Here is a 21,418-nt window from a genome sequence, read left to right as displayed (position 1 = left end):
GGTGCCCTCTCTAGTAACTCTGGCTCAAGGCAGCCAAAATACCATGGCCACAAAATAATTGAGAAAGAATTGAGAGTTAACAACCCCCAAATATACCATACGCTACCTATCACAATATTTCAACATTTTTCACTGGTCTTTTTGTTCTTACTCTGTTGTAACATTGCAACATGGCAGATTGACAAAAAGTTTGACAGATACAAAAGTGCCTGACAAAAGCTTTTCCAAAGACTGTCAGACAATATCACTGAGATGCTTATCAGACAAAATATGAGGTTTTGTGAGAAAGTAAAAAACACCATTCTTCTTTCACTACAAAAATGCACATTAACGTTTCATAAACTCAACCAAACAATGTTTACAATGTGAAACTACAATAAAGTTAATTTAACATTTTGCAGCAGGAAAAAAAAAGTTATATCCCCAGAACCCTGCTATCAGTTTCTGTTTGAATGGAACCCTGAGTTTACATTGTACATGAGAGAACCTATTGGAATGTAGAATGTATGCTGAAGAGTGCTCATGACTGACCTGCGTGGATGGGCCTCTGGGTGTCTGGTCTCTCTCACGTGTGAATGATGGAACAAAGGACCAGGACCCTGCCTTCCATAGGCACAACAACCACAGGCACCAACACCTGGAAGGAGACACAAAGACAGACACACTTTAGCAGGAAGCACAGTTTCCAGGATAAACAGAGCTCACCTAGATTCATTAGAAATAAGTGAAACGCAATCTGATTTTTTTTTTTACTGTTGTCCCCGTCTAGGTTGTCCCACTGGAACCAATAACAGACCGATATAATCCACTGGGTGTTGGTTCTGCTCTGTCGTTTATTTTGGTAACATGTAGAGAAACAACTTACCACCATCAGAATTCAATATCACCCAAGTGGTTTAACTCGCTTGGACCTTACAGTTCAATCCCACACAGATTAAATTACACTAAAGGCAACCTTTTATTTTATTTGGTTAAAACATTTCTCCTACAGAAATCATTTCATAATTTGAAGGGTGGCTGAATCCCCCAATAAGAAATCAATATAACAACTGTTGCCTATGGGAAAATTAGCAGAGTAAATTAATATTAACTTGCAGATGGTTGGGTATAGGGAATCACTGCGGCTCCTAACTAACAATTGATTAACTTGTAAATTCCCATCGCCCAGCTGTTGTTCAGGCTGTTTACCATAAATAAAAGAGGGGGAGAAGAGAAAGGATCCAGATGCTTTGAGTGCAGAGGAAAGGCAATCTGTCATTGTTCTGAACTAACACTGATGGATTCTGCTTTGAATGGGTATTGGTTTGTAGTTAAACATGACAGAGTGAGGGATGACACATCATTGGTCACAAAGGTTTAGGAGTCCGACAACGCCTCAGCAGTTGCTTTTTTCAGCCAAGGCAACCTCTTGTGCATGTACCAGCTGCTAATTAAGGGAAGAATTTATTGGGGTATTTTTTTGGTTCCCGGTCCTGTTCGGCTAAATGGAAACACAGACTAAACCTCCCACATATCTGTGTAAGGTGATGTTTAGAGTCAACTAAAGGTGAATTAAATAGAGCAGTCCACTGAAAACTCAAGGTCAGAGCTTTGCACTGCAGACATAGCCTGCAGTTCTCAGTTGAAAGTTCTCTGTTGGATATCAATGAACTCACTTGTTACAACTAAGGTAAAACTAGTTATGTCAATTGAGCAATAGTATTGCATTTAAAGTGTGTTATCACATTCTGTCTAGAATTTACATGTTTAAGGGTGTTAATGGTTTATGCCAGGTTAGGACAGGTCCTTTCAGGATGCCGAGAGACTACCAAATTAAGCTGGTTGAGAGAATGCTAAGACTGTCATCAAGAAAAAAAGGGTGGCTATTTGAAGAATCTCAAATATAAATATTATTTTCTTTATAAATAATTATTTATGTGTTATTTCATAGTTGTGATGTCTTCACTATTATTCTACAATGTAGAAAATAGTAAAAATAAAGAAAAACCCATGAATGATTAGGTGTTCTAAAACTTTTGACCGGTAGTGTGTGTGTGTGTGTGTGTGTGTGTGTATATTTATTTATTTTTTCATTAAAATAGCATCAAATTGATCAGAAATACAGTGTAGACATTGTTAATGTTGTAAATGACTATTGTAGCTGGAAACGGCAGATTTTTTATGGAATATCTACATAGGCGTACAGAGGCCCATTATCAGCAACCATCACTCCTGTGCTCCAATGGCACGTTGTGTTAGCTAATCCAAGTTAATCATTTTAAAAGGCTAATTGTTCCTTAGAAAACCCTTTTGCAATTATATTTGCACAGCTGAAAACTGCTGTCCTAATTAAAGAAGCAATAAAACGGGCCTTCTTTAGACTAGTTGAGTATCTGGAGCATCAGCATTTCTGGGTTCGATTACAGGCTCAAAATGGCCAAAAACAAAGACCTTTCTTCTGAAACTCATCAGTCTATTCTTGTTCTGAGAAATGAAGGCTATTCCATGCGAGAAATTGCCAAGAAACTGAAGATCTCGTATAAAGCTGTGTACTACTCCCTTCACAGAACAGCGCAAACTGTCTCTAACCAGAATAAAAAGAGGAGCAGGTGGCCCCGGTGCACAACTGAGCAAGAGGACAAGTACATTAGAGTGTCTAGTTTGAGAAACAGACGCCTCACAAGTCCTCAACTGGCAGCTTCACTAAATAGTACCCGCAAAATACCAGAGTTCCTCTGTCCAGTGTCTGTGTTCTTTTGCCCATCTTAATCTTTTCTTTTTATTGGCCAGTCTGAGATATGGCTTTTTCTTTGCAACTCTGCCTAGAAGGCAAGCATTCCGGAGTCGCCTCTTCACTGTTGACGTTTTAGACTGGTGTTTTGCGGGTACTATTTAATGAAGCTGCCAGTTGAGGACTTGTGAGGCGTCTGTTTCTCACTGTTTCTACACTGTATTTCTGATCAATTTGATGTTATTTTAAAGGACAAAAAATGTGCTTTTCTTTCAAAAACAAGGACATTTCTTAGTGACCCCAAACTTTTGAACAGTAGTGTATATACTGTATATATTATACAGGTGAAGTTGGAAGTTTACATACACTTAGGTTCGAGTCATTAAAACTCGTTTTTCAACATTGACATCATTTGAGTCAATTGGAGGTGTACCTGTGGATGTATTTCAAGGCCTACTTTCAAACTCAGTGCCTCTTTGCTTGACATCATGGGAAAATCAAAAGGTAAGGTGTATGTAAACTTCCGACTTCAACTGTACATGTTCCAAACCCACTTTACTACTAGACTAATGTGCTATAACAAACATTAAAGAAATGTATTCTACTTAAATCTGTAAAAAGAACATTATCACAAAACAAACAGCTGGTTGGTTCAACTTATTTACATAAGAATTTAGACCCTTTGCTGTGAGACACGAAATTGAGCTCAGGTGCATCCCGTTTCCATTGGTCATCCATGAGATGTTTCTACAACTTCATTGGAGTCCACCTGTGGTACATTCAATTGATTGGACATTATTTGCAAATTTACACACCTTTCTATACAAGGTCCCACAGTTGACAGTGCAAAAACCAAACCATGAGGTGGAAGGAATTGTCCAGTATAGCTCAGAGACAGGATTGTGTCGAGGCACAGATCTGGTGAAGGGTACCAAAACATTTCTGCAGTACTGAAGGTCCCCAAGAACACAGCGGCCTACATCATTCTTAAATGGAAGATGTTTGGAACCACCAAGACTCTTCCTAGAGCTGGCCGCCTGGCCAAACTGAGCAATCGGGGAAGAAGGGCCTTGGTCAGGGAGGTGACCAAGAACCTGATGGTCACTCTGACAGAGCTCTAGAGTTCCTTGGTGGAGATGGGAGAAACTTCCAGAAGGACAACCATCTTAGCAGCACTCCACCAATCAGGCCTTTATGGTAGTGTGGCCAGACAGAAGCCACTCCTCAGGAAAAGGCACATGACAACCTGCTTGGAGTTTGCCAAAAGGCATCTAAAGACTCTCAGACCATGAGAAACAAGATTCTCTGGTCTGATCAAACCAAGATGGAAATCTTTGGCCTGAATGCCAAGCGTCACGTCTGGAGGAAACCTAGCACCATGCCTATGGTGAAGCATGGTAGTGGCAGCATCATGCTGTGTTTTTCAGCGGCAGGGACTGGGAGACTAGTCAGGATTGAGGCAAAGATGAATGGAGCAAAGTACAGAGAGAGATCCTTGATGAAAACCTGCTCAAGAGCCCTCAGGACCTCAGACCAGGGTGAAGGTTCACCTTCCAACAGGACAATGACCCTAAGCACACAGCCAAGACAACACAGGTGTAAGGACCGACGCTGGATGCGAGAAGCAACTACAGGGAGTGAACATTTAATGGAAAACGGACAACAAACAAAACAAGAAGAGTGTCTGGACGGGGGGAACAAAACTACATTATTATTAGCTGTAAAGCTGTAATCAAGGTAAAGGATGGCTACTTTGAAAAATCGCAAATATAAAATATATTTTGATTTGTTGAACACATTTTTGGTTACTACATGATTCCATATGTGTTATTTCATAGTTGTGATGTCTTCACTATTATTCTACAATTTAGAAACTAGTCAAAATAAAGAAAAACCCTTGAATGAGTAGGTGTGTCCAAACTTTTGACTGGTACTGTATAATATATACTATTCCTTTATTTTAAAAAAAATTATATGTATGCCTCTTGAGCCCCCCACAGGCCTGGGCCCAGGGGCTTCAGTCTCGGTAAGCCCCTGCATTAATCGGGTCCTGTCCAAACTGGGCTGCACGGTCCTCTATCTTAATAGGTGCTGTTACGTTAGTATCCGTTTATTTTTTACGATTGCAGTTTTGATCCAAATTTTCAAAAACATCTCAATGGTAGCTATTGATTACAACAAAATGACATACAATTAAAAAAGTGAATAAAACATTGAGTCTAATAAAAAAGTCTAACAAAAAGTGAAAACTGTTTTGAGGTTTGGCCAGTCAGATAAAAATCTTAAAAAATCTAGACATCTGGGTTTAGTCAAACAAAAAGAAAACCTTCAAAAATACATTTGATGGCCTCAGTTAGATGGTGATGTGTATGGACAGGAGGCTCCAATGAGAAAGCCAGTCTCTAAGCGGACCTGAGCCAGATGTGACGTCCAGATGAGACGTGGCATAGTGAATGGTCCACTGCACCCTGCCTCTCAGTGCACCCTGCCTCTCAGTGACCCCCAGCTCCTCAGGGTGAGGCGAGGTACATGTGGACCTTCCATCCAGCTCCAGCTGCAGAGGACCACATGTGTTCAGTGTGAAGTCTGCCACCAGAGACCAGGAAGGAACCAGCCAATCCAGAGCCCCCAACTAGACCCCAGGTGAGCTTTGGCCAGCCAAACACTGGGGTGAAATCTGGAGAAGGTCTCACAGGGATCGTATACACAACACTTCTGCAGAACTCATCAGTTGCTGCCAAATCTTGTTAAACTCTCATTCATGCATTTTAAGGACTAGGGTATTGAGTATTGCTTGATTTCAATACTTATGTCAGTATATTGAGCTATCACTGTCTGTATGTACAACAAATATATATATTTCAAATTAAACCCCAGCAACATCCATTTTAAATATAAAATCTAACATTAACAGTTGAACAAAATATAAAATAAAAAAAATCTGATCTACAATAAAAGCAGACTGTGGGATCAGCATCTTCAAGGGTTGCTGTGGTGCTGCAGTGAGAGGTCTCTAGATTGAGCCCATGTAGCCAGACTTCTGACAGACATGACCACTGACTGAAGCCAACTGTCTGAATGAGGTAGGAGAAGACAGGACTCCCCACATGGAGAAAAAAGAAAGAACAGGAAAAAAACTAGTGGAAGGTTTTCAGCAGGCAGCCTTCAGACAGAAAGGCTCTGGAGAAAACACCAGAAAGCCATTAACTAACCACAGTATTATCGTGATCTATTTGCTGGAATGAGCTACAGACAGCTAATGAACTAGCTTTAATGTTTTTTTTTGGTTTTTTTTTTCAGAAATGCACCAGTGAGAGCTCATGCTTGTACAAAACAGCATGACAGATCAATGGCTAAATTCCTAAATCAAGGGAAAAGGTTATTCTCCATCTCCCTGGGATTACACCCCCCCACCCCACCATATATCGAAAACCCTCCCCTACCAATTTAAACCAAACAAGTCTCTTTTCCCCCCACTCCTAATTAAGAGAGAGGCGATAGAGCTTTTTTGTCTTCTTGGTTATGCTTGCAATGTTAGTGTGTGGAGTGTGAAAACAGATCTGATGGACTGGTGCCCTCAGCTCTCCCTGATCAGGCTCCAGCAGGTATCTTCAATGATTGACAGCCCACAGGTCAGACGCCCATCTCTCAGACTGTTAGAGGGTGGGCGTTAAAGAGATTTGGAATGCCTGGGACCCTGATTGCTTTATTGCTTGCCTGTCAGAACCATTGTACAGCTCTGTATTATTAGGGCTTGCCATCTCTCACCGTCTGGAAGGCGTCGCGTCTCAGCTCTGCATAAAGAACCACCGCCACACTATTCAAAATCCTCTTTCTCTTTGGCTCAAAGAAAAAAGGCACAGATTTTTCCACAGAATTGCTTGTGTTGGTTTGTCAGATTGTGTCACCAAAGTGTCTCCTGGGAATGGGTTTGATGGCAATGTGCAATATCAAACTGAGATGCAAGATTCTGTTTTGTTTAATTCTTTACAGCCATATCTACATTTGCGTTTTCCAAAATGACAAACTTGAACGTGTCCATGACTTACCTGATATAATCTCTGATTACTTCAAAACGAAGAGATATGCAATTTGCTTTCAGTATACTATTTACATGAATCCATGAACTATCAATATTACAATAATTTTGCTTTTATACACTTTCAACAAAGACTATCACAAAATCAACATTGTCCTGTGTGATAGCCATGTTGCCATCCAATGCCAAAACACATATGAATTAAAGGAAGACTATTTACATATTATATTTGTATTATCCCCATACAATTGAGGCAATTGAGACTACTGAGGCACAAAAAAAAGTCACCCTGGCACACAAAATAAATAGCCTCTTTAGAAGCACCATGCGACAGTATTTGCAATATAAGGGGCATATAGTGCAGATAGTAAGTAATGTACTGTATGATTCACTACGTACAGTACCTACCTGGTTTACAGACTGTACACATAACTTATGATTGCTGTTTTGGTTAGCTGCTCTGAGAATATGATAACCACAATCACTCATCCTGAGGATAGGTTAGTAGGGGACAGTGAACACAATGCTGTACTGACTATGCTTACTTGCAGCACATTGTGCAATGTAGACCGCTTCAGTGGTTTGGTCTGAAGTAATGTTTATCATTACATTTTTTCATTTGACATAGCCTGTAATCATGGCAGGTGCTACTGATTACATTTTAGAGATTTCTCTCTTTTAACTCAAATGTTGCGAACTAAAATGCTGCCTGGGGGCCTGTCCAAACAGTAATTTCACTCCATTGTTCTGCTCTTAGAAATAAAGACTGAGTGTAGAATATAAGAATTGGGATGATAGTACTGCTGCCTAATTATGTTAATTTACATTTTTTTATTTTCTCCTCTTCTGCCAGCTGTTACATTTTTGAGAGACCAATCAAATCCAAAAGTAGATCGCCTTAGTCCAGCATTTAAAACCTTTCCTCGTCAGGATTGGGTAATATAAAAAAGGGACGTTTGAGTATATCAAATGAGCCTATTCCCCGTCTGATCTTATAGCGCCTTCTCTACCACAATATAGAATCCCTTTTGTTCTCCAAACAAATATACACTGGTACGGTCAATGTTGTTTCTATAGACTTCCCCAGTTGAATATATTTTTTATTTCTCCTAATTCCCTAGGCCAAGATGACAGGTTGACAGGTTGTTGAAGGTCATTGGAGCTGTGGCTCCTGGTCCCTCTGAAGCCCAGGCGATGGCCAGGCAGCATCCCAAACGCTCCCGCCTGCTCCGGGCCACAACGGAGACAAGCCCACGGGGGGGCCATGTCCCTGTCTCCGTGGAGACGAGGCGACGGGCAGGCCACGGCTCAGACTCACACCTTTCTGGTCAGCGCCTCCAAGTCTCAGAGGAGACCAGCCCAGCCTAGCAGCAGCAGTCACACACAACTAGTTTTTTCCCCCACTCACCCTCTCTTTTTGTTGTCTTCTTTAATGCCAGTACAAGCACATAGTGAGACGCCCCACCTCCAGTCTGACCTTCCTGCCCTGGCAGCACTACCCCTGTGAGGCCTGCTGGGAACAGTGGTGAGATGTGAGATGAGACCTGCGAGTGTGGGCAGGGCCTGAGAGGGGATGGGACGCTCTGGGACAGCCCACGCTGTCTGTGGATCATGCTCCATTATGTTTGTATTGGGTGTGTGAATCCACCATTCCCAAATGCCGCCTCCTTAAAGATCTTTTCAATTCATTTCAAAATTGGCTGTTGCTGTGAGACAGGCTGGCCTAATTCAGTTCATTATCCCTGCTGATATACTGTATACCCCCACTTTCGGTTGGTATTCGTGTCATGTCTTTGTATCTTATTACATCTACAATGTAATACTGTGACTATGTTGTGTATCAAATACAGTATTGAAATGTGTTTACAATGACAGACCGCTTTCTTCAATCCATGTTCACAACAGTAGGCCTATTGATTTTGAGCAAGCCACGACTCTGTTCTTCTATGTCCTGATCTGAGAAATAAGTGTTAACCCCTTCATCCCTTTACCCCAGTGTGTCCTTACTGGAAGCCATATTGATTTGGTTTTTGGGAGCGTCCTCCCATTGCCCATGCCCTTTACCGCTGAGACTCATCTAATTGTTTATCTCTGGACACTTTCCTGTCTTCACTCCCTTCTGTCTCATTATGTGCCAAGATTTGACAAGTCAAGTCTCCCCACACTCTCAAATCTCGCTTTACAACATGTCGCTCGGCAGAACACTACAGATGGCTTGCTTCTCAGCAGACCCTCCCACATGGAACGCTACAAACATGACAACAGAAAACACTTGCTAAAATACACAAAGATCGACACATAACCACCCACTATGGACCTGACTACACACACGTCACAAAGACAAGCAAACACAACCAGATCCCCACACAGTAATTGCAGACACATTGATTCTACCATAAATGTGCTGACAAACGTTGAAGAACACTTGATACTTGAAAAGGAAAACTAGAAGGAGATCTTTAGTTAATGTTGGCAATAGTGATATTGAAATAACAACACCACCAGCTACTTGCCAGAGCTACTTTGTTACATATTCGGGATTATATTATTCTCCACTTGTAACTGTCCAACTGTCTCTCACTAGGCACAAAGGGAACATCTGTGTTACAGGCTGAGTCTTTTGACTAGCGTTCTTATTCTTTCTTTTTTAATTTATTGTTTTCTCACCAGCATTCAAATGCTTTCAGGCCCAAGAAAGCCCTCGGTCAGTATATATCAGTGAGTTAACTGCACAGAAGAGGGCTAAATCAATAAGCACATTCTCCGAGAGGAGCCAGAGAGAGAAGAGTTGGAGGCAGGCGCTGGGGAGAGAGGCAGGGAGCAATCAGAGCTCTGTGGATCTGTGTAGCTTCAGGAGCAGATCGATGCTCTGACAGGAGCTCCGCTTTGTTCTCTCTCCCTGCTCAGATGTTACACGTGCTTTACATGATTGCTTAAAGGTTTTTGTTTGCCTACTTGTGTTTGTTTGTTTGTCATTTTTTGTTCTGTCTATTTAAACTATTCCCCCGTTGTCCATTTTGTTAGTAAGGTAGTGGACTAGGCCATGTCCGTGTATTTATCATTGAGTATGACTCACATAAATAACAGATATATAGATATTTAGATTGTGATCATTGTAATAAACTGCAACACAATCTGCTATTCAAAATTTCAGGATATATAACATACACTACATCACAATTAGCTGATTTCTGCATTCTCTCCACAACGATTAAACACAAGTTAATCCTGTTTGTAGAACTACGAGTTCTAAATATTGATGAACATTACCCAGGCTCTCTATATCTCAACAAGGGAGTAATGAGACTCAAAAAGTGATTGACGCTTGTGTGTAAGTACCCACACAGAGAGGGCATCCTTGGGGTTTATTCCAAATTGAAGGGCAGTTTTCTTCTGACTGGAATGGTCTTAGACATCCTTTGTAATCTTCTTAGTCTCAAGGAATTTTTCTTCATCATTCTTCTGAATTCCCGACTGCTTATGCCATTTCTCACATGGACACCTAAACCAAGTTAAGCAGTTGCCTCTCCAAATAAGCTTTCCAAAATTACTCCTAATAAGAACTTGTGAGTGTAGGCTGCTCCTCTGAAAGGTGTTGACCGCAAAGGACAAGTAGGTGTCAATAGATCTGGCCATAGCGCCTATGGGACGTTGAAAAGCATGAGCTCCTTTCCAAGGCTTAATAAGACAGCACAGATGCGCCCTTGTCTCAGCATAGCTCTGTGTCTCATTGTACTTTGGCCTTCCAACCCTGCTAGCACAGGACCAGTATTGCTTTGGCCGTGTGAGAGGGTCTCATTAGGACAGCCAAAGGAAAAGCGGGGTCAAGGTACATAAAAGGTACCCCGAGCTAAGGAGCATGCCTCTAAGATGAGCTGGGAGCTCTACCACGTCCTAGTGCCACTCCTCTAGACCTCTGGCCCTCCCCGCCGTGACCTTCTATCGCCACCATTATTTGATGAAGCGGAGCATGATAATTATTTTGCGTGGATGGAGAAGGGGGCACAGTTTGAAAGGAGTGTGTCACTCTGAGGGAAAGGATAGCAGGGGATGACAGAAAAGAGAAAAAAATCTGAAAAAAGATCAAAAGCAGCCCTTTCACTTTTCAGGCTCCAAAGAGGAGGAGGAACAATAGGGCCTGGGGTCTCCTGTCCTCTCTGGCAATTAGACTCAGCTGATGAAGTGAAAGGGATGAATGGCAGGGTTCAAGGCCTTCTCTAGGATTCACACAACAGGGTGTGTTTTTACCGTTCTTCTCCTTTATCTTCATCTCCCTTCAGAGTGGCAGAAATGCAGCTGAAATATTTCCAAAATGAAGACAATGTGGTCCAAGATGCCAAATCTTAATCATGAGGGCTGATGAGATTGAGGGGGTGTAAGAGTCTGTGATGAGGAATCTTTGCACATTACCAAAATCACACTTATTAGAAACTACTTTTGTTTCACATACACTTCTACAGGTTGATCTATCTGTTTAGGTAAATTAATAGTTTTTACTTAATTCTGGATGGAAAGGTACAATACCAAAGTGGTTAAAGCAGCTGGTACTCACATGTGGCAAATTGTTAAGACGTGTGAATGTGTTGACTTATTTGGAGATATACTGTACCTGACAGAGGGAGGTGGCCAATTAAAAATCAATTTCATTACCATTTGATTGAATTTCTGCCTCTGTTTCAGATACAAAGTAGTGTTATAGTAACGTATAAGCCGGTATAAGCCAGTACATGTTTAAAACCTATAAATTAACTTATTTTAAATGTAAAATGAACAAATAAATTTAGCTAAAACATTGAAACAACACTGAGGTATCCAACTGACTCTTTTTGACCTTTACTCCAGCTCTTCAGTATCATTCTTTCTACTCTACTTAATGTTACCCAAACTCAATTTAGCATGAGGGAAGTTTTCTCCACCCCCCTCGGCCTGTTTTCTCAGCCATTGTTAATACAGTATATGGCGGTAAATGGCCCCAGAAGCCCAAACCATGCCGCCACACTGCACTAAAACCTTAAGATGCTTAGTGATATTCTTTAATCTGGCCCACTGATGTGTTTAAAGAAGCGATTCAGCTTTTCCAAACTTTGAGGGTTCAAAGTCTCAGAAGCATGGTGTCAGAATGCCAATGAGCTAAATAAAGAGTAGCCAAAATGGGCTTTGGGGGATTTGAAACTTAGGCCCCTTGAATCCCTTTGATCTAAACAGAATTACGGCCAAAATAATGCAGAATATCACATGCCAGGCACTGGGATTCTGCCAGAATATTCCCTATTTGGCATGTAGAATACAACGTTCCCGGTTCAATATGGAATGGTCAATATGAACTACATGTGGATTTCATCTAAATTGGATAGTTTGAGGTTCTTTGGAGAGAATATTCTTATGAGATTAGAGGATGGCCCATCTGAATGTTGTTGTATTGACCATCTCTAAATTAAACCTCCCACTGTTCTTTCATTCCCAAGACCTCCATGTGAAAATACATGTCCTTTCAGATGAGCAAGTTGCCCTGGTGCTGGTTTTGGCATCTTCATATATGACCTTCTCCCCAATCTTAATGCAATATCAAAGTCTTGCTAACATTATCTCAGATGGATAAATCACAAAAAATAACCCATTTCCTGTCATAAACAGTTATGGAATCATACAATTAAAAACAGCTATGCACTAAGGGTAATACAATTCATTTCTGCTCTTTCTATCACATATTAGAATATGTGCCAAAATATAAACATTCAAATGAGCTAATAATCAAATATGGCATTAATTAAAACCATCCATTATAATGGCTTTTTATATTGTTACTGAAGCATAGATGATACCTAATTATCTGACTGTCAATGACATGAAACACTCAGGGACAGCAATATCAACAACTGATTACAGTTAGTAACAGAGGCACATATAATGTTAAAGTCAACATAGCAGAGTGAAATAATATCAAATGTTTTGAAGGACTACATATTTCAACTATAATTGTGATGCCACTTCACCTTTTGTTATACGTAGGAGGAAATTAATATAATGTGCTTTGCAATTAAAAATATCAACTTAAAAGTTTATATATGATTCCATACACTTTTTGCTCACACAATTGAGGGTGAAAATGTCAAACTTTTATAATTCAATCTCTAATTACCATAATTCAACACACTAATCTCTTTGCCAAGACACAGAAATTAGGGTGTTCACTACGGTCAGGGAACCAGATTATTACCCCCCGGCCCAAACACGTCACATTGCTTTTCTAGGGCAAAGCTCCCAGTGCAAAAGTTTGACAGAGTTTTTAAGGACAATCAAATGTGAATGGACTTAATTCCAGATACAATATACTCCTGTCATATACTGCAGCTTGAGAAAGTACTTTCAAATAACTAAACAACAGGGGTGCCTGGAAAGGTCAACACATTATAGCCAGAAACTTTAGCAGGTGTCATGAGAATTGACTTTTCTTCAGAACAGCATTTGTATATGTGTTTCCTTTTTTACATGATTTTCAAACTTGACAAATATGCACCAAGTTAAAATCCACAGATAATGAACAAAAAGCCAGGACTCAATATTCCGTTTAGTAACAAAGGGACAGATCAATTACAATACTGCTAAAGAAAAGGGGAGTAGGGACTTGCCAGATAATGTCCATCTTGTTTTAATTGTCCACATATTTTTATTTTTCTAGGCGACATGGCCATTACTTCACAGTCACCACTTATCAGAAGAATCTCACAGGATTAATGGTTTCACTTCTGCTTGTAAGAAAGGTTTAAATTGTCCGGATTATCACTGCAAGAAAAAAAGAATGGTTATTTGTCATTGTGTTAAGCAGTGAGAGTGAGTAATCTAACAAAACACTGAGTTAAGCACACTACTAACCCTTCAGGGGAATGCAGCCAGGTTGAATGGGATACACATGTCAGACAGGCTATGCACAAAGCTGTGACTTCTCTTGCCTATCATGTCAAACGTTTAGGCTAAAACTTTCCAGAGACATTCACAGAACATATTGTGTTGAATGTTGAGTCTGATTGTTAGCTATAGTTAGTTCAATTTATGTGGCAAGAAGCTAAGTAACATGATGGGAAGTCTTAAGTTGATTGATTCTCAGGCAGATAATAATTCTTACCGTTCAGGTCCAAGGTAAAATTGATGGTCTGGATTGAATTTGAGACTTCCCTCCACAACAAAGACAGTCAATAGTACTGAATAACCACAATACACACTTGCAAAAAAAATATGATATTCAAGAAGTTATACAGTATGTTTTACAATCCACAAAAAGCACAATGTGTGTTTATAATTTTAGCAATAATGCTTCATTACTTAGCTAAACTAACAGAGGTATTTACAAATAAAAGCTATCAACAGCATGCAACTTAATGGTCTGTGTTTTAAAAGTAAGCCCATATCCATTCATACAGTAATAGCCTAATGAGAAATAGCCTATTCCTACCCACATCATAATACCGCTTGTAGTATTGTGACTACTACTGTACAACACGGTTGACACAGGTCTTATCTGGTTGATTCAAAGTGAGTACCTCTCCAGTGCTCTCAGGACCATGGTGTCCACAACTTCCCCTCCTTACCTTTAAGTCAACAACTGATCTAGACCTGGGAAACTAGAGTGGACCCTTGAGCCAATCAATATCTTTACTCGATAAAATAAGTGTCAAGAAGAAACGAAAACAGACACTACATCTGTCAGAGGCTAGAATAGTACATCCATTATATAAGAAGTCTGGATGACTGAAACCTTGTCTATATCTTATCAAAAACCTCACTACAGTCTCATGAAAAATGTTCAGGGACTATCTCAAAAGAAAGTACAACTATATTAAAATGAGAATAAATTAGTGTATATATTTTTTTATATATTCTGATATGTGATTTATGATTAGAAAAGTAGCTATGTGGTATCAAGTTTTTATTTATATTAAATTCAACAACCGTAGCCACCACATTTCACAGATAGGGCTGGAGTTCCGGAAGGCAGATTTTTCCTATGGCAGAGTCTCTGTACATTTGTACCGCCAAGGTACCGGCATTTACCTCTCCCTTTAATCTACTACATTATTTTTCTTGTCTGTCTCTTTCCTAGTATCTATTAGCCACTCTCTACTATCTGTTTGAGCTGTATTTTTTCTCCTTTTTTCCCATGAATGTTTTATATATTGGTGGAGAATGATTGTTCACTGCAATGAGGCCGGCCCCAGCCTCAGTAAGACAAATTGCTCCAGAACGCCTAAATGGCAGTCAATGATAACTCACTGTAAGGAGAGTAAGTGACTTCCAATGGAGTGGATGGGGGACGGAGAGTAATGGCAGAGCACAGGTGAAAAATAGATGTTTGGCTCTGTGTAATTACTCCATTAGGGGGCTCTCTGTTAATTTACCAAACCACAGCAAGTGTTTTTACAGCGTCCAGGAAAAAAGTACTGCGACTGGACCAAGAGGAGTCCCACAAGTCTTAACAACACCCTATCAAAAAAGACTTTATGAAGTGTTAACTAATGGCCACATATGTACTCTATGTATGGTCTAATAGCACAAACAACAGCTACTCCACAGTTAAGTTCACTCATAGATGTAAAGATAAAGTTAATGTATTGACTTGACCAATGAATGGCTGCACATGTTTAGACAGCTTTAACCTCCACATCGCCCGCAGTTGAACGGATCAGCTGTGAAACATTCAAATTTAGGTTAGCTATAAAAATGGACAAACGAAAAACTATCCATTAGATATCAGCACCCACGCCCTGCCCATTCCCAGACAAACATAATGATCACCATTCTTTGGACTATTTGGTGTCAGGCAGCAATACAGCCTGTAGCAAACTAGACAAAGGAAGCATGAAAAAAATGCTGCAATATGGTCTTAAGAGTTTTGTCTGACCATACAATCTGCTTTGTTAAGTCAACTTTTAAAACACTGCTAAGAGCGGTGCCCACGGCTTTATCACTGAATCTCAGATTGACCTTGGACTCGTCTCTTACAGTACTTCCCATCTGTTAGGGTCCCATCCCGGGATGCATCCCGACGGGCTTGGGCTTTAAATCTGCTTTGCTTTCTTTCAGCTATCAAACCTTCATAGGGGGCTATCTTATTGGTATACTGGGTGAAGTACTGCAAGTGCAAAGGAGTTTCAGTCTGGGACCTTATTCAGAGTGTGAAATCTTGACCATTGTTTGTATAATATGGCTGGGGACGATTATGTGGTCCAATGCTAATCCTTCACCAGCTATGTAATTTGTAGAAAGGAGTGTTACTGTTTCCCGACTTGTCGCATGTTTCAAACTTGTGTAACTGATTTGCAGGTAATGAACATTACTAAAGAGTGAAGGCTATGTGTGTGTGTGAGAGAGAGAGAGTGAGTGAGTGAGTGAGTGAGAGAGAAAAACATTATAGAAATATAGATTGAAGTGAGGAGACATTTGCTTTGTTGAACACCATACCATATTGTCCTGTGAGGGTCTATCAACAAATTATATCTTACAATACATCTGTGACTACATTGATGATGCTGAATATACTGTATAAACTAGGCTATAAAAGCTGTAAATTACACTATAATAGTAATTCTAATCAAGCTTCACATTAGTGTGTCTTATAGGCCTACATTATAGTGCCATATTCCTGCATTGTATGTGCTTCCATGCGCACGCGCTTATAATTTACAAACAAGGCCGAACCTGGACCGTGTTAAGGCCACCCCAGAACAGACAGTAGGAAAAATGAATTACCCACTATTTGAAAATAATCTATTGTAAATTGTTGTGTGTATTGGTGCATTGACTTACTGTTTGACTGTGTCGGCGGTAGGTAGGTGAATGAATCGCTAACAACTCATACACAGAGTTATCTCCACCCTTACACCATGTTAAAAAAAATATGCACAGTGCCCTGATGAATCATTCATTTCTTGTTTATAAAGTCTTGTATGCAATGCTTAATATGTATACTCGACATAAGCATGGTATGTGGATTTCACCTACCTGCAGTTTCATTTTAAATAACTGTTGTTCACTCTCCCGATCATTGTTCAACTGTTTAACACATACATGACACCGTGCATTTGCTAAAGGAAGGATTCAAGCTTCCAACTCTCCTTCACGCGCATGTCTAACTTAAAAATGCGGACTACGGCGCCGCTCAGTGGACATAACTGTACAGTCCGGTCCATCAACGTGATTTCCTACTGTTCCGCGCTGATGATTCTGGATTTTGTTCCGTGTTGTCAATAATGACTTTAATGATCTGCAAATTGATTTATAGTCGAAAAACTGAAGCATCATTGCCTACTCAGTAAGACTACTGGGATATTATGGTTCAAGTTTATGTTTTTTATGTTCGGTGGATTTACTTTTGAAGGCCTAAATAATATTATTGTAGTTTCAAAAAACATTAACGGAGGATAGTTCTGCAGCCTCGCAAGCAACAACGTAAGTAGCCTAATATTACGTATTTTCTTGTTTTATATTGCACATTTGATGAAGGCTACAGTGGATTTCTACATAACTTTACACTAACCAGAGTAGCCTACTACTTTCCAAAAAGTGTTATACAAACATGAAATAAAATGTAATGTGCAATTTATAATTTAAATAAAGTTATTAAAGGTATGCATGACAGTTTATAGGTAAGCCAAAACTTATTATATGTCTTAACCCAACATGTTAATTGTCAACACTCATTCATAATATTTAAATTCATACATATATTTTCGTTTTGTGAAATAGGTCATATTCACATTGTAATCTATCCAATTTTGCACCTGACCATTTGTTATTCACATAGCTCTTGTGGTGTGTGGTGTGTGTGTGTGTGTGTGTGTGTGTGTGTGTGTGTGTGTGTGTGTGTGTGTGTGTGTGTGTGTGTGTGTGTGTGTGTGTGTTGAAATAACATACACTTTATATAAAGTATCAGCACAGCAGCCATATTTTCATAGTATCAGAAGCCTTGTTTGAATCCACACTTATCTTCAGAAAAGGATCCTCTGTGAGCATAGTGCAGTATTTTATGAGTGCAAAACCCCCAATGTGGAACAGTGTGTGTTCTGACCTGTTTAAAAAGCAAGGTTTACCTTGGTTAGTTTTGATTGATTAATTAATAACAGATCATTGAGCATGCATGCTGAGATCTAACTGAGGCCCGGCCCATGACAGAGTACGGGTTAGGCTGCTGCCTTGCTCTGGGTGTAATTGTGTGTGGCTAGGTGGCCTCCTGCACTGCAAGGGAGGGAGAGAGCCTGCCTCCTGCTCTCTGGAGCAGCCTGCCACAAAATGCTCGCAAGCACCTCCCTATGCTAACACCTAACTACAGAGAACAGAGAAAGACTGCAAACACTCAATGGTTTCTCTCGCCATATGGAATTGTGAAGGAACCATCTCATTAGGTAATGCTGTACATGTATAAATTAAATATAGTCTGCTTTTCGTGAAAGTTTTTGTGTCCTGAAAATAGTATTACCCCTCAAATATAATTTTGACAATTGGTTGGACTTAAAACATATCCTTATTTTGTAACCATTTACACATTTATGTTCTAGTAAATTGGTATTTTCCATTTTATTTAAGCCATTTTTTGCTCTAATATAATTCTGTCACAGTTGAATTGTCTTTAGATTAAACATCTGTTTCCATACAAGGTGCATGATTTGTTGTCCCATATCCTCCACTACCACAACTGGTTAGCCTGCATTGGTGCCCTTTTGTGCACAAGCAACAAACGAGTTCACAGCGTCTGTGGTCTAGGCTTCTCCGGGTTTCCGTTGCAATAGATGGGCTACCCTTTATCTCATGCTAATGTAGCACAGAAAATATATCTGCCTTTAAAGACACGACAGTCTGTTAAAAAAGGCTTTGCCGAGCATTTGAAGTCATAAAAGTGACAGAAGACTTCAAGAGGAAGACCCCAGACTGGCAGTCTTTAAGATGAGTGAGAGGAGAACAGGCGACATGCTTTTTCTTCCCATCCAGAGGAATATTCTGTGGCCAAGCTTGATTGTTAGAGATGAAGGACAGGCTGAGAGGATGTGGAATTGTTAAGTCCTTGAATCCTTTCACCAAAGCCTTCCATAGTAACATTATTCTGCTCTTCGTTTCTACAGTATGCAGTTGAAGGTGCATCCTTGTCCTTGATATATATATTTTTTTCTTTTCAGGATTAGCTCAACTTGAGATGCATTCAGACTGATTATACGAATGGAAAAATAATACATACGATTTCATATCAACCACCCAACTCATCAGAATTATTTCTTATTTTCAAATTTAAGGTGATGAACTATATAGACGTAAAAGCAAATAAAATTGTCATTCTCCACACAAAGATATTAATATCTTATACTCTAACACATGACACTACATTTCTGTCTTAACTCAAAAGCGACTTACTGAATGATATTTGGAATTATATTGCATCTCAGTGTACTATTTGTGAGCGCTGGGTGCAATCTGTGCCATAAACCAGCTTTGTGGTGTTATGTGACACCCTGAGCTTGGATTCAGGACCTCTGCACCCTGAATGTTGCCTGCCACTAAAACCCTCCACGTGAAAAGCTGTGTTTCATTTGTAGCTCTGCTATCCATTATTGTCAGCATATTTGATAAGTCCTAAACCCTAAAATGAGTCCCAAATGATTTCAGACTAGACTGAATATTGCACGGCAGGAGGCTGAAAATGAGACCTTCCCTCAAGAGAGTGCCTGCAGCGCGTTCTACATGGTGCAGAACCGGGTGGTTTCATGCTGCGTGAAAACACACTCTTTGACCATGCAATTATATATTTATTAACAACTCGTAGTTGTTGTTAGTTGTAGAAAAAAAGAGGGAGGAGATGTAAAACTGCAGTGAAAATAAGGGTGGCCTTGTAGTTTTGTGGGAGGAAAGATTAGTAACAGCGCCGACATCAGAGTGCAGAACGTAATCAGTGACTCATAAAATAAGGAGTTTTCTCACCCTCTCAGAAGCAGGCACACAGCACAGGGAAACTGAGTCGTACAGCTCAGAGTCACAGGCGTAGTATGGGAGTGGCATCAGGTTCAGTAGAGGAAGCAGGCACACAGCACAGGGAAACTGAGTCGTACAGCTCAGAGGCACAGGCGTAGTATGGGAGCGGCATCAGGTTCAGTAGAGGAAGCAGGCACACAGCACAGGGAAACTGAGTCGTACAGCTCAGAGGCACAGGCGTAGTATGGGAGCGGCATCAGGTTCAGTAGAGGAAGCAGGCACACATCACAGGGAAACTGAGTCGTACAGCTCAGAGTCACAGGCGTAGTATGGGAGCGGCATCAGGTTCAGTAGAGGAAGCAGGCACACATCACAGGGAAACTGAGTCGTACAGCTCAGAGTCACAGGCGTAGTATGGGAGTGGCATCAGGTTCAGTAGAGGAAGCAGGCACACAGCACAGGGAAACTGAGTCGTACAGCTCAGAGTCACAGGCGTAGTATGGGAGTGGCATCAGGTTCAGTAGAGGAAGCAGGCACACAGCACAGGGAAACTGAGTCGTACAGCTCAGAGTCACAGGCGTAGTATGGGAGCGGCATCAGGTTCAGTAGAGGAAGCAGGCACACAGCACAGGGAAACTGAGTCGTACAGCTCAGAGTCACAGGCGTAGTATGGGAGCGGCATCAGGTTCAGTAGAGGAAGCAGGCACACAGCACAGGGAAACTGAGTCGTACAGCTCAGAGTCACAGGCGTAGTATGGGAGCGGCATCAGGTTCAGTAGAGGAAGCAGGCACACAGCACAGGGAAACTGAGTCGTACAGCTCAGAGGCACAGGCGTAGTATGGGAGCGGCATCAGGTTCAGTAGAGGAAGCAGGCACACAGCACAGGGAAACTGAGTCGTACAGCTCAGAGTCACAGGCGTAGTATGGGAGCGGCATCAGGTTCAGTAGAGGAAGCAGGCACACAGCACAGGGAAACTGAGTCGTACAGCTCAGAGTCACAGGCATAGTATGGGAGCGGCATCAGGTTCAGTAGAGGAAGCTGGCACAGATTGATTCATGAACTGTCAATACTGCTGGAAATCAGATCCCAGTGGTTGGAGATTAGCCTCCAGCAGTGGCTGTGATGTCGCGCATGATGCCATAGGTGTGTTAAGTCACACTGTAGACAAGAAAACAACACGTGTGATTATTTACTTGGTAAAGTGACATATTTCAGTGTTTCTGTTTCATTGATGGACATATTGGTGCCCAGTATAGGTATCACAGTATGGTCTTTCAACTCTGGGATAAAATCCAGGATTAAAAAAAATCATAGCTTTACATTTGAAGTCATCTCCCCGAAATATGGTATATTCTTAAAATGCAGTTATCATTAGGCACTAACATTTACCATATAGAGCTTTAGCTTGATTGAACTTTATTCCACAAGGTTGAGCCAACGACACAATTTTCTCCCAAAAGTAAAGATTTCAACTGGGAAAAGTCAAACAACAAAGCACGACTTAATCATGGAAACTTCAACACACTCTGACCTTTGGGAGGGATCCATATCTCTTTTTCTAGAAGAAACGATGACAATGGCAAGCAGTTGTGTGTCCTTTGTGTTTTGTGGAGATATTGAGTGTTTGAAGTGTTAACACTGACACTAAGCCTCTGGGGGCGAACGGGTGAAGGAGGCGTGTCACACAATGGGATGGGACTTGGATCTTTGCTTCCA

General features: G+C 40.7%; 1 long non-coding RNA gene across 1 annotated transcript; it reads right to left on the bottom strand.

Moving 5' to 3' along the window:
• Nucleotides 1-6,671: 6,671 nt before the first annotated feature.
• Nucleotides 6,672-21,363, bottom strand: LOC106560803 (uncharacterized). Its single transcript, XR_001318675.2, has 3 exons — nt 21,234-21,363; nt 19,710-20,860; nt 6,672-13,532 (listed from the first exon to the last, which is right to left on the bottom strand). It is a non-coding gene; the product is annotated as an uncharacterized lncRNA (long non-coding RNA).
• Between the last annotated feature and the right edge of the window lie 55 nt (nt 21,364-21,418).

This window comes from Salmo salar, chromosome ssa10, assembly GCF_905237065.1.
Source record: "Salmo salar chromosome ssa10, Ssal_v3.1, whole genome shotgun sequence".
In the NCBI taxonomy this organism is placed as follows: Eukaryota; Metazoa; Chordata; class Actinopteri; order Salmoniformes; family Salmonidae; genus Salmo; species Salmo salar.
The sequence above is the reverse complement of the archived record's forward strand: the minus strand, read 5'-3'. Positions and strand labels throughout refer to the sequence as shown.